A 278-nucleotide genomic window follows, 5' to 3' on the forward strand; every position below is an offset into this window, starting at 1 on the left:
AACTTGTATCAGAGTTTTTGTTGACTTTGTTCCCGTGAAAACAAAGTGGTGTAGTCCTTGCAAAATCACAGTTTTCCTCAATGGAAAACTTGACTCAAATTCTGTCCCATCAGACCAGGACAGTTGGGAAGGGCAGGAGCTGTCAGGGGGATGGTGAGGGATGCAGATTGCGAGAGGCCTGTGGTGAGTAGGGCAGAGAGCTTCTCCTCCCCCTCTGCTCTGCCCTGCTCACACCCCAGCTGCAATCTTGTGTACAGCTCTGGGCCCTCACCTCCACA

This window comes from Mesitornis unicolor, unplaced genomic scaffold (genome assembly GCF_000695765.1).
Source record: "Mesitornis unicolor isolate BGI_N332 unplaced genomic scaffold, ASM69576v1 scaffold39466, whole genome shotgun sequence".
Lineage (NCBI taxonomy): Eukaryota > Metazoa > Chordata > Aves > Mesitornithiformes > Mesitornithidae > Mesitornis > Mesitornis unicolor.